The sequence below is a fragment of the Marmota marmota genome, unplaced genomic scaffold, assembly GCF_001458135.2.
Source record: "Marmota marmota marmota unplaced genomic scaffold, marMar, whole genome shotgun sequence".
NCBI lineage: Eukaryota > Metazoa > Chordata > Mammalia > Rodentia > Sciuridae > Marmota > Marmota marmota.
In genome coordinates, this window is record NW_025999999.1 from 16,787,692 (window position 1) to 16,799,073 (window position 11,382).

Sequence of the window (11,382 nt, forward strand, 5' to 3'; positions counted from 1 at the left end):
TCCTTAGCAGACAACACCTCTCTTGAGAGCTTGTAGGCCCCTGGTGCAGGCAGTGGTGTGTGGTCGTGGGAGAAGTCGGAGCATTAGCAGGTCTGTTTTTTTCCTGCAGCGTGGAGTTTTGTCATTTCTAATGATGACAATCCATCAGTCCACACAGTTCAAAATGAAGATAAATTGAATTAATATATGTGAGTTAAATGACTCATTGATATAATTATACTGTGAAGATTTCTTTAGTGTTACCTAACACATTTAGTAGTGTTAATTCCAACGGCTTTGCATGGGAGCATTTAATTTCATAAGCAAACAGAATAATTTATTAATTCTCAAAAAGCTATTTCAAAGGCCTCGACTCAGAAAGAATATGCATTTAACGGTGGCATTAGTATGCATTGGCTTATCAAATTGGAAACTGTTAAGAATTTCCTTCTTTTCAATCCCAACTTTTATTGGTACGTATGTGCCCAATTCAATCTTGTATCGAAATGAAAGTAGGAAACAGTTTCTGTCCAGTAAATCTTAATAAGTTATTGAAAATTGAAGAGCACTGAATAATAAAGCAGTTCTAATTGCAGTTAAAACTGTATTGGCGGCAGATATGCCTGAACAAGGACGATGAAACGGGCAAGGAAAAGCATCGGATGGCAGAATCGAAGAAGGGCAGAATTATACAATATTTTGTGAAATGGAGGCATGCTGTGTATACCCATTTTTTGCTGAAAAGCATGTTTTCTCTCATGTCAGAAATGATCACAGGAATCCTTTTAATATTCATTTAAATAGTTTTTAATTGGCTTCAGAGAGTTTAAAGTTCAGCATGAAGGTGAGATCTAAGCTTACTAATTAGATCGAATGCAGTTCGACTTAAAGAGCAGATGCGATAATTAAAGAATTTCATACCAAATATACGTTTTGAAAACATTCCCTTCCCATCCTTGAGGTGAAGTCTCTTCCATTCTTACAGAACCATGGCAAAACCTTGCGTCGCCTGCTGGAGAGTGACAGTCAGATCTGCAGCGCAAACCTCTCCTGTGTTTGTCCTTAGCTGACATTCTGTGTTCTGGTTATTCTCCATTTTTCCTCCATCCAAGTAGGATTTGACTTGCCTGGGACGTTAGGATGAACACAAGTTGTTGTGTCTTGTGTTTTCCCCCCACCAGGTTGTTTGATGCTGTTGAGATGGAAGGCTGAAGTAGACGGGGGCACTTAGGCAGTGAAGGGTTTTTCTTTGTAAATAATAGATCAAGAGCACTGGATGGGTATCTAATGGAGCTGTGTGCGGCCTCCGTTTCAAGGACAGCGCGCGGTTTTAAAAACCACAACCACCGACCATCCCGCCCGCAACCTGTGGTCAGTTCTGTGAATGTGTGTGTGTGTGTGTGTGTGTGTGTGTGTGTGTGTGTGTGTCTGCACCTGTGAGTCCTTCCTGCCCTGCCCCTGGGAATGGTTTGCTTGGGTACCGTATTTTGCTTCCTGAGCTAAAGCTAAACTGTATTAAACTGTGTGATCTCTCTGCACCTATAGCTCCCTCCTGTCTTTTGTGCTGCAGAATGACTTCAGCACGTCGGGTCTGTTCACTAAAATGTTTGAGAGAGCCTGCCTGATCATGGTACGTGCTCTACCATGAACACACAGATACCCGGAGCTGACATTAATGCAGAAATTAGTTTGTCAGCAGCAGAAAAATCATCTTGGTTAAGTCATGTTAAAAATTTGGTGAAAATCTTGATTTGCCACTCACTACTCCCTCTCATTTGGAGTTTACACATTTGCTGTTTTGTGCCCATATTTGCATGTCAGGGTGATTTCCTACAGTTGTTAAAAGCCTCATGTTGCTTTGTTCCCCCTGAATTTGAATTATTTTATTACTTAGGTTCTAAATATTATATGTAATTGATATTTTCCCTTGCATTGTGAAAGTCCAAACATGCCCCAGTATCTTTAATGTTTAGTCTGTCAGAAGCATAATTGGAAATAGAAAAGTAAACATTAAATGTTGGATGTCAAGTAGGAGTCTTTGTAAATATAATGGACATAAAAATACAGAGTAAATCTGGAGAGCCTTTGCTTAGTTCCCAAATAGTTGTTTATAAATTATGAGGTGGTAAAAATTGAAACAGCTCTGTTGTCTCTTTTTTTCCCTCCCTACATGCACCCGACTCATTTGGGCCCTCTTTAGAGAGTTAAAATAATTTTAAAGAGTTAAAATAATTTCTTTATTAAACCATTTTCCACAGAAATAAGAGATCTAGGTAAATACGTCGGAAACCAAACATTTTTATTACATACAAACTATATGTTGAAAAGCAATGCTCCTAACACGCTGCTTCCTTGAAAGAAAATCATTAATCTTCTTAAACACAAGTGTAAAGTTGATCCAGTTTAGCCTTCTTGTCTATAAATTGTTGATTATTGGTTTTGAAGGAGAACGTACATATGGGTGTGTTTTGAATTTTAACTGAAATCATAGATGTACAGCGTGTTCATTGCCGTCAAATCACAAGCAGAGAGAACCCATTTGAAACAATTTTTTAAAGCATTCCTGTCAGGGCATTATTTAAGGGGAATGATAAGTTTCAGATTTTAGGTTTTAGAAAGTTGAGGTTGGCTGTACTTCAAATCCACAATTTAACTGCTTTGAAAAAAAAAAGGGGCTTTGCTTGTCTTCGGGGGGAAACAAATAACTTAGGGGACATCAGTTCATTCTTTTACAGTCTTTCATCCCTAAGTAGAACAAATTGTTTCTTTTATTAATGTGGTACTTGCACTATGCCAGCAGTTCTTAGGGGAAAATGATCAGGAAGATGTGTTTGCCTCTCACATGCTGCAACCTGAAATATGTTACTACCTTCCTTGAAGGGACTTTCTTCCCCCTCTCTCTCTCCCTCTCTCTTCTCCTCCCAACAAATCTAGCTAACGTAATAGAAATTACAGAAAAGGATACAATGAGATTTCGTTCCCTTGTCTCGCAGCATGTTGTGGTTGGCTAGGAGAACTCAAGGTACTGGAATATGATTATCCCTATTTAAGGGGGGAAAAATGATATAATTTGTCATCTTACCAGTTCTCGGCTCTTTGTGGCGTGTGCTTAGTCAATGCCGGGAAAGCGGCGGTCTGACAGCTAATAGATATCTCTGCCCTCGATTGTTCAGACATTTTTGTCTTTTGTGACATTGAAGAAAAGACAAGGAAGGGAATGGAGGCAACTAAAAAATGTCAAAAGATCAAAAAATCAATGGGCCGCAGGAATGCGATCTGTTTACCAGGGTGTAGCTGCTCTTTCTGCTCTGCCAGGAGTCCAAGGCGGCGTCCAGGCCAGCCACCGAAGTCACATCGCCTCCTCCCTGGGAGACGCCACGCAGCACACAAAGCGGACACATTAGCTGGCTCTCCCACCACACCTGCCCCCGCCCCCAAGATAAAATAAATTAAAAAAGCTTTTCTCCTAAGACTACAAAAATCGAATATTTTGGTATTGCCTTTTGCTGTTTCCCACCACTCCCAGCTTGGCCAGACTCAGCCCAGATGGGTCAGGAGCTTTCCCAGTGTTCTTTTGGTTTATCTGGACAGGAGCGAATACTTGACAATTTTGTTATTTATCTGTATGATTTTGGAGGGAGAAAGTCCATAAGGATGCAATGGGTGGCGGTCAGGTAGCTCTCGTGGGGCAGGTGAACTGTGGACAGGCTTACCCACAACATCTTGGGGTAGTCAGTGGGGGAAGTCGGGATTTTATTTGGAGACTTGCTTCTTTAGAGAAGAGACATGGATAGCAAGACATTTTCAGTTTTACAGCGAGGTGTACAGTTGGTTGCTTTCCAAAAAGACCCTTTGAGTTTTGCACTATAGACACGGGTTGTGTTTTTCCTTTTCAAAACTTTCCCACCAACTGGTTGTCTGGTTTGTGTGTGTGTGTGTGTGTGTGTGTGCGCGTGCACACAACACCATTTGTTCCCCTACACATTTCCCTCACAGTGACAGCCCAGAAAAATAGATGGACCCTACCCGGCAAGGCTGCAATCTGTTGGGGAAGTTTTTTCTAAGCCTTGTAGTTGCTATTTGATAGTGAGCGTGGTCCAGGCTGCATATTTTATAAACTTTCTATTAAAGTTGTGGCATGTTATCATAAAACTCAATTGCGATACTTTGTATTACGCTCTGGGATTGAGAGATAGACATAGGATTAAAAAAACAATTTCTAGGCATTTCTAGATGATAAATTTAATTTTCTTTGCTATTTGGAGGTCTTCTTTGAAAATGCAATTGTAATGAACGCATTCAGAACTGGAGAATAGATTTACCCTTGGCTTCAAATAGTCGACGTTATCAGGCGCTGTCATTCGTTCCTTCCTATTTTCGGGCTGCTAATTGATGTTTTTGATGTCAGCAAGAAAATTGAAGAAAATGTCATGTGTGAACCAGTGCGGAAGTTAATAAGATTGACTTCGTTGACAGAATTTACAATGAGAGCAGAGACCGCATAATGGGACCACTGCGAATTCGTGTGCTCTCTTTGGAGTCAAAATTGACACCTCACGCTAGGCCAGTGGTCGATAGGAGAGATGGAACATTTGGGAAAGTTCCTAATCTCATTTTTCCCCCCTTACCTTTTTGGTCTCCGATGGTTATTTAGTTTCCCCGGCAGCTGTTTATCCAGGGGGCTATTGCTGCTGACCACGCCAGGCCCTTAGTTCAGGCTCCTGGTGCCACCAACAATGGTTATTTTTTATGCTGTTTTGAGTTTGAAAGCAAAAGAGTTCTTAAAAAGGTTAGATTGAGATGTGTCTTAAGGAAAGATACACTGATATCGCGCAGGGTCATTGCAGATGCTTGGGTCATGTGCAAGAAAGCCGAAGCGCAGATCCGGCCCTGAATAAAGAAGCCGTGTTGGCACTGAGATCAGCCCTTGAGCCTAACAGGAGGCCCCACTGCTAGCACCAGGAACAGGGTTCTGGGACACATTCCCCTGCCCCTGAAAGAAGCATTTTAGCTGTGATGCCCCTTCAAGTTTTTTTTTTTTTTAAGTTATTGAAGGTTTCAATATAATAGTTTAATTTTCCAGTAATGTGGCAAAGTTTATTGGATTTGTGTGTATAATTATGGATTGGATTAGTTGAGTTTGGTTCAGTGCATCTGATTATCTTCTGGCCTTTAGGGAAATGCGCTAAAACCCTAATATGTCCAGTACCCCCAAGCGGTCTCTTTTTGAAGGCGCCGCACAAAATGTGGTCTCGACCAGCGCTCGGCCTCCAAGGATCTCCAGTGAGAGACATTATTCTTGGAATATCCAATTAATTCCACGGGCAGTGATCAGTTAGCGCTTCTTCTTCCTTTCTCGCCATTTGAAATGCTAACACAATGAATATTTTCTCATTGGTCTGTGTCCCTCGGCTAAGCTGTTGCCGCGGGCAGAGAATTTCATCGACTGATGAGACCAGAGGCTCCGCCAATAAAAGGTTACAGTACGTGATTTGCATGCCAAGTGGGGTTTGGTTTCATGAACTTAAAAGTTCTTTAACTTTTATTTGACTTTTTTTCTTTTGTTCAAAGTGGATTGAGGGGTAGTATATTTGTGAGTGTTTAAAGTACGAAAATTACCAGGGACAGTAGGTCACAATGATATTTGGAACCATCCTCACAGAGAAGATAGCCTTTGTGTTATTAGCTTTTATGGAGAGCAACCATGTCAACTCTAAGATTAGGTCAATGGGAAGTGGTTTTTCAAATGTTGCAATTTAGTCTTGAGTCCTTCTAGTATTGTCCAGTAGCTGGGCATTTGGGGGATTAATACTGCTAGACTATCTTGCAATACGGATCCTTGGGTACAGCATCTTTTCAGACAAGTTAGGCAGCCATCAAGTAGGGTGTCTGGAGGAGGAAGGAGTGCCCTTTCCTTTGGAGTGGTTGGTCATCTTGGGTACCAAGAAAGTAATACTTCCAGAGGAGCATTCAGAGGCAGGACATCTGCTATTTTCAAGGGTCCATTGGAGGTGGCTACGGAATATTGAGTTGCATTGAGCACAAGAAAATACACAACCAGAAAACGGTTAGCACCACTTTCAATAGAGGATACTGATGGCAGCATAGGTTATTGGTGGTTTAGATCATCCATAAAACCCTAGTTTCAGGACAGTTTCTCCACTGGACAAAGCCTCATGAAGTAGGGGCCATCAGTAGTTTTGCATTCAGTTGGCTAAATGCTTGACTCAGAGAAAGAACATCAGATCTTGTCATCAGTATCTCTTTCGTCTTCCAGAACCTTCCAACCATGGACTCTTACTAAGTGGGGATGCTCCTTGTTGATTTAAAGCCACAGTAGATGTCTTCTGATCTAAGGAGTGTGGGTTGACAATAGCGGGGAGGGACTATGGTGATGTAAAGGTACCCTGATGCCTTTGCAAAATGGGGGAAGAGAGATTGAGGTAAAAGAAGAGCCAGCCTTCAAACCACTGTCGTCCGGGCTTCAGGAAAGGGTAATGTGGCTGGAGACTTGACAAGTTTCAACTGAATGAAAAATCATGATACCTTTACCAAAATTGTTAGCAAAAGGGAGCTGGCAGGGAAGTGGATGGAGAGCGGCTCCCTTCTTCTCCCCCTCCCGCCTCTTCCTTCCTTCCTCTCCTAGCTGTCTGTGAGGAGCAAAGCAGGTGGCTCCCTGTGGCTGACTTTTCATGACAACATGCCATTAGAAATTGCCGTCCTGTTGATCAATCCTCTCGACATGACAGATTTGCCGCAAGGCCTGGCTCTTTGAGCGCCAGCACTGTGGCTTTCCCTCCTTTTTTCCTGCACTAATTGGTGAAAGTTTTTTTACTGTGCTAGTGGCAGAGGAAATTCTTTTGAACGTTGTCACAATCAAGTGTTGACTTCTTTAGAATTGCAAGTAGGTTAAGTGAGTATCAACATTGGGGGTGGGCGGGAGGAGGGAAAACACCTACACAAAGTTACTACTCCCTAAATTTTATGATCAGAGTGGCATTGGGAAAGCAGCTAATTGCACCCTCCCCTCCCCCAACACATGCACGAGAACGAAGGCAAGTATTGAAATTGTGGTCCTTTTATTACTTCCATTATGTTTTGCCGTGGGCAGGGGCAGCTCTGACATTTGGAATGGCGAAGACACTTTGCCATATTGATGGGGGAAAATATATCCATTAGTTTCTTCCTATAATTAGTAGATTCTGAACCACAGTGACCCAAATATTACGAGGCGTTGTAGAGTCAGAGGGTCACATAAAGTGTCTGTTAGTCAGGTACATTCTTCTGTCCCAAATCAACATATGGAGAATAACCTTGGCAGAGGGTTCATTCTCAGGAATTGATTTCTCCGCTCAAGTACCAAGACGTGGTTCTGGGTAAATTTTGCTGTTCTGGTTACACATGAGATTTTTTTTTTCCAACCTAGAACATGACATCTTTTTATATTATGTAAATCCAAACTTCTTGATGAAACTGATTACTGTGGTTTCTCTTTTCTGTTTAGAGAGAATCCAAACTTGCAACCTATTTTTAATATCTATGATTCAAAATATTTACTGAAGAAATTTGTAAGTGTAATCTACATTTACACACATATTCCTTGGTGATAGGACAATTGGTTTTGGATTAAAAGTTTTGTTTAGGCAGATCGAGAGATTATTTAAACGTGTATTTAAACGTGCCATGCCACAGAATCAGATTCTTGTCTGAATACCACTTTGGATAATTCCTAATTGAAAAAGATAACAGAGGGCCCAAAATCCTACAACCTTATTACAGGTTTGTGACTGTCAAGAAGAAATTCTGCACACAAGAAAAGATTTTATACTGACTATGACATAAACACAGAAACCACACATCAAAAAGAGGCTGCTTCTGTTCAACAGTAGTTATTTACTAGGAAGTGAGAATTATAGGAATAAAAGTTGTGAGGGTTATTAGCCACATTTCTAGAAATGACTTTAGTTTTAGGTGCACAATGGAAAGGTAAGAGAAGGCAGTAGTAGATCCTTGTCGGGAATTACCTGGACCTGGTATCCTCCTGAGCCACCACAGTTGCTCCATTTGTTAAGGTATGGGGGAGAGAAGAGCAGAAACCCCTGTTGCAGGAAACATCAATTCATATCATTAATTTTGCCATTGTAAAAATCATTTGTAAAATTTGCATTATTAACATTATCAAGTCGCTAGTTGGTGAGACATCAGACATGACGAGAGTGAAGGGCAGCTTAGGGAGAACTGGGCTTTAAACCCTCAGTAGATCGGAGTTAGGATCAAAGGCGCTTGCTTTATGTGGCTGTGCTAGACTTTGAAGTCATGACTGCACCTACAGCACTCATTTCATCAAGTTCACTGGTGTCTTAATAGCAGATCAATAAGTTTCAAAGTCGGAGAGTTAATTTGATACTAGTGCTGATGCGGTCGTGCTGGGGAAGCCGAGAGAGAGGCAGAGAAAGCTGCCTATTAACAACTCTGGTATAGAGCGCACAAAGATGCAGATTAAGGATATGTGCATGGCCCTGAAAAGGCAGGCTCTGTCTAGGACTGGGGAAGCCGAGGATTGCTAATGCAAGGGGTCCTTAATTTAGACATCTCAGGCTATCTGGAAGCTAGTCCGTGCTTGAAGAATCTTTAGTTAGATATACATGTGTATGTGTTTGCATGTATCTCAGTTCGGTATAAACAGGTCATGGGGGAAATGCATGCACAGGCCTTTGTGAAATAAAGAGGCATAAGGACTCCCTGTTTTCCTGCATAAGGACCATTTGTAGGTTTCATGGGATGATGGGAAGAGTAAAAAGTCTGGGGTTTTTGAAGGGCGCTTTGAACTTCTGCTTATTACATTATGAGAATGAAGTTGATTTGTTTAAAAAGTGGGAATCTCTCTTTCAAGTTAATAATACCTGGACAATGCTAATTTGTTACCAGTCCATTTTGATCCAAGGAAGTCTTAGTCCCCAATTCCTGGTCTTTAGAGCATAACTCGATGTGTGTGCAGACAGATGGGATTCTTTATTGCGCTCCATCTCCATTCCCCTGTAAGATTTTTCTCTCTCATCTCCCCACTTAGAAAGTGATACATTTTTATGATCTGTTCCAAAGATTTGTTGGACATAAAGAAACCAGTGGGCAAGTTACTGGTAAATTGAAAGAGAGAAGAAGACAAGTTGGGGACAAGGTGGCATGTTTGTATGTGTGTTTGGGATTTTTCTTTGTTTTCAGTGGTTTTGCTTTGGTCTTTCTTCGGGATAAGTATAAACATTGTGGGTGTGTGGTAGATGACATCAGTGGCTGTTGCAGGAGGGGGTTTGGGAGGGTGCTTTTTTTTTTTTTTGGTGTAAGAGGAGGTTGTAAAGATACAGAGTTCAAAGATGCAAATCACAAGAAAGTAGAAACCTTTAAATTTTTTTTAATAAGAACTTTGCCATCTGTATGTACAGCACAGGCCTCCCAGCATCGAAGGTCAGATTCACACCCTTTTCGAACAAAACTCTAATTTAGAATGTTCATCTAAGGGTTGATAATGGTATTAGAGGGCTGGTGGGGTGGTCAGTGGGTGTTGAAGATTAGCTCAGTGGCCATTTCAGCTTTACCTAGACCCCCGCGATTCATTGGGTAGATTAACCGTCACATCTGTCATTTTATCCCTTTTACCACATTTAAAATACGAAAAGGGGGGTGGAAATATCGTCTCGAAGACAATTTATATGGAGCAAGCCAATGAAGCACGCTATTCCTAAAATGCCTAAGAAATCGCTCTATATTTGTATCTGTATGTCTATATGTATATTATAGTTATACATGATGTCACTCTGCATAGCAGATAGAGATGTTGAAATGATTTGGGTGTATTCATGTAAGTTGGTTATGCCAGGTAAGCTGCAAGTTTTTAAACTTAAACCTTTTTTTAATTAATCTTTTGCCTGTGTAGAGAAAGTCTTCTACTGTAGTCATCTCGTAAATCATTTTCTGCTTCTGGGCTGATTGTTCATTAAGCTGCTGTTGGTTGGTTTAATTCCTGAGAAAACTTCCATTTCCGCTCTGCGGCACCCTAACTTGGATAACGTAGGCTCCTTTGGAGGGTACTGGGCACTGTCTCTTAATGTCATTTCGGGATCTGCGGCATGTGCAAGAGGGGCTTTCGTTGAGTTGTGTTGTTTCCTGTGTGTTGATGACACAAAGATGTCACTGTGAAAGGGAACTTAAGAGTTTCAGTAAATGTAATGGTTCATTCTGAATAAAGTGAGAGAGACAGTGCTTGGAACCTGGGGAATAAGGGTGGAAGGAGCCGAGCTGATGAAGGTGTTTCTTGTCAAATTTGTGTAGGAATTATTTACCGTGCTGTCTTTCCTGAGCCGCCACAGTAAAAGTGAAGACATGGAAAATTATCCCAGATGGGACGAATCGCTCGTTCTCTGTTCTTTTTTTAAAAAGGAAAAGATTTCAGGGAGGGGGAAAAAAAAGTCGTCTTTTTCTTTAGAAACAGTATGAATAAAATCTGGACAGCTGTCGAAAAAGATATGCCGTCTGCATTTTTTAAAAAATTTCTAGCCACCACCATAACTAAATAGCTTGAATAGTACATCTTTTCTTTTCTTTTTTTTCCCCTTCATACATAATGATCTCTACTTCATTAAAAGCGTATTAATCTGGTTCCCAGTCTCTTGGGAGACACCTTAAGATGATGATATTGTGGGTTTTTTCCCCCCGAATTGTTTAAAAAAAAATTCTAGCAGATTTGGTCCCTGTCAGTCAGAAATAATTGTGTTCTTAATCTTGTCCCTGATGGATGACTTGGAGTTCAGCAACGGACCGGCTCCAATGACAAATACAATATTAATATTCATTAACTGCTTTGACAATGCTAATTTTGATGCAGTAGTAAAGGGCCTTCCAAAGTTAGCGGCCAAAGCATCAGAGCTGCGCAAGGTGGCAAGATAATTTGTGCTGGTTTGCTGAGCTGAAGGCTTTTAAAGTCTATAGCAAAAAGCTAGGTACCACAAACAAAAAAGAGAAAGGGGAAAAAGTTCTGAAGCATTGGAAGGCAGGGCTGCGGAAATAATACGATCACAGTCCGCTAAAAAATTTGACACCTCTGATGCAGTTTCTTTGAGTGAAATTTCTACAAAGTTGCAACAAAAAAGCATAGCATGGTAAGTCAGCACATTCTTGATTTTGTTTAATCTTTTTGATCTTTTCAATTATCGCTATTTGAAGATCAATAGTCATTTTTTCCTACTATGCTTAGAAGATGCGCAGCGGTGGTTTAATATGTGTTAGGACCATTTGCTTTAAAGGAACACATCCACAAGTTTTGGTAGGGTTTTTTTTTTTTTTTTTTTAAAAGGTTTTCGGTTTCATGAGAAAAGAGTTATACAGTAAAGTTGTTCTGAATTCTCTGAC

At 40.8% G+C, this 11,382-nt stretch overlaps 1 protein-coding gene across 19 annotated transcripts in view; it reads left to right on the forward strand.

The window, feature by feature from the left end:
* The window catches only part of Tcf7l2 (transcription factor 7 like 2), a 180,815-nt gene that overhangs the window by 125,443 nt on the left and 43,990 nt on the right, over positions 1-11,382 (forward strand). The gene's annotated exons all lie outside the window — the stretch shown is intronic.